General features: G+C 33.8%; 1 pseudogene; it reads left to right on the top strand.

Moving 5' to 3' along the window:
* Positions 915 to 2547, top strand: part of LOC109841630 — a 2613-nt pseudogene continuing 980 nt past the window's right edge.

Genomic DNA, 2547 nt, shown 5'->3' with positions numbered 1-2547 from the left:
AAAACAAACAAACTTCATTAATAAGCTGGCCTATATTTATGGAATGCTTAAATTTGGTGATACCATCAACTTAGATAGGCTCTTGCTTGAGACAATACTTGATTCTATAAGTAATATCGAATCATTAAAAAGGAGTTACACTGTCGATCGAGATTATGATAGAATCATCTCTCAATCACGTGTATTTCCTTCACGTTAGAAGGTCCTCATTTTTTATTGCATTAACTCATTCATTAATTGGTATGGATAAAAAGCCTAAGAAATTCAAAACTATTATTAAATAAATATGAAGATAGAAGCACTAGGTATACGTAGTTCATGCTAATTTGTATTGACAGCTGGTGTCAACTTTTGGGTTCATCTTGTTAAGTTTTTATAGATTGATCGATCCGTCATAATTGTCTCCATAATTTTGTGGATCAACTGTCAACCTAATAAAAGTTCTGCACTCAAATATCTGCGCATTCTATATACGGAGATTAACATAATTAAATGGTTTGGCATGCAGTTTGTCTATTAATGGTCCACAGTGAGGAGAGGCCATTTAAGTCATAGCTTGAATATGAAGAGTAATAACAAATTTTCTATCCTCATTCATATATAGATATATTCCTTGATATTTTTTCCTCTTACTAATACATATGGGTTCCTTGTCAGTTACTCATTACCCCTTTAGTCATCGATCACATGCAGCTCAAATTTGCATGCAGTGAATTAACCCATTTATATCACCTTTGCATGTGAACACTGTGGTTAGATGCTTATTATATATTTGATATTTGGGACTTAATTAGGTAGCTTTTTTTTGTGCTTCATGTTGAAATAGTTGTAGTGATATTCAAGAAAAAAAGAGGAAGAAAAAACCCTAAGCCTAATTAAATCGTTCTCGCACGTTTCTCTCAATTCTCTTCAACATGGCGACATCCTTTCACTCTGGCTTTCTCATCTTCGTCCTTGCTATCTTCATTCTTGTCCAGATGACCACCACCAGCTCAACCGCGACGTTGGCATCCATGCATTCGGGGGCTTTGGAGGTAAAATTTTCATTGAATTTAGTAGGTTTGTGGCTTTTGATTTTATTGTGGATGTATAAAAAAGCTAAATGTTAAAACATAAGCAAGGACACATTTTTTAGCGTAAGGTACATTTTTCACAATCTAATTAGTTTCTGATATGCCTGTTAGATATATGAATTCAGGCTCTTTTGGTGACTGATTTTTCTCTCCAATATCATTTAAAATATATATATAAAGGAAATGTTATTTAAGAACTTAAGAACTGCTAAAATTTTTAGTAGAACATCAGTTGGAGGCAAATTTGAGAAGAGATGACCATTCCAAGGAATGTTAATTACCCCGACAATCTTTTTTATATAGAGTAGTACAAATGCCTTTTTAGTGTTCTTTTTTTTTCAATTTTAATTGTAGTCATATTTGTATATATATATATATATATTTAATTTGGTTTTCTTAGATAGTATTTTTGCCCAATGTAAGAAATGCTAAGCAACTTCTATTAATTAAAGAGACCGGTCGGGTTTAGGGCAGTGCGTTTTTTAGGCTAAACATCGACTATAAAACCGCGTTAACTTTGGGCAATTATCACGTAACCCTCAATGGCTTTTAAACTATTAGAAAACTCTGTTTAACTGTAAGATTTTATCAATAAGCCCACTTCAACTTTGAAATTTTATGAGAAACCCATTCGAAAGATATCTCTTTTAAAGTGGTTTTATGACAAAATTCAATGTTAATGAGGGTTTTCTGATGACCCCTAAACTAAGGGAGGATTCTATGATATTTTCAAATTTATGCAGGGTTATACAATAATTGTACATAGTAAATGTGGGGTTTTCTGATATTTAGCCTTTTTTTTTGCCCGTTACTCTCTTTGGGCCTGCTCGGCCACTGTTTCAATTTTTATTTTTTAAACAGAAAGTCAAAAACGTTTCAGTGAACAAGAAGTAGGGCCATCAGACATAAAGTATATTTGTGGGGAGCTTTTCATGGGCCGGATCGTGAAATTTAACATGGGTTACTGGACTTTAATTTTAATCTTTTTTTTTATTTTTCATGGGCCGGCCTATAGAGCTTCTAGTGTTTATTAATTTTCACTCGAGAACGTCATTGTCTTTGCTATACTTTGACCCGAATGTTCCACGCAGACGTTGATTGTTGCTCAAGATGGGAGCGGGAACTTCACGAAGATTGGGGACGCAATATCGTTCGCTCCAAACAATAGCAATTACCGAACAATCATAAAAGTCAAAGCAGGAATATATTATGAATATTTGGAGATCCCCGAGAACAAACCAAACCTCATGCTGTATGGAGAAGGGAGTAATGTTACAGAAATCAGAGGGAACAGAAGTGTCGGTGATGGCTGGAAAACTTTGTATTCTGCAACTGTTGGTTAGTAACCTTTTCAATTGTGCAGAAAATATATCGTAGTCACTAGATATTATAATTTCTGCAGTTTTTCATTAGGATTAACTGTGTTGTCTTTAAAAAAAATACATATTCCACGTGTAATTCTCAGACAAATGAG

The sequence above is a fragment of the Asparagus officinalis genome, chromosome 5, assembly GCF_001876935.1.
Source record: "Asparagus officinalis chromosome 5, Aspof.V1, whole genome shotgun sequence".
Lineage (NCBI taxonomy): Eukaryota > Viridiplantae > Streptophyta > Magnoliopsida > Asparagales > Asparagaceae > Asparagus > Asparagus officinalis.
This window is presented reverse-complemented; position numbering and strand designations above follow the sequence as displayed.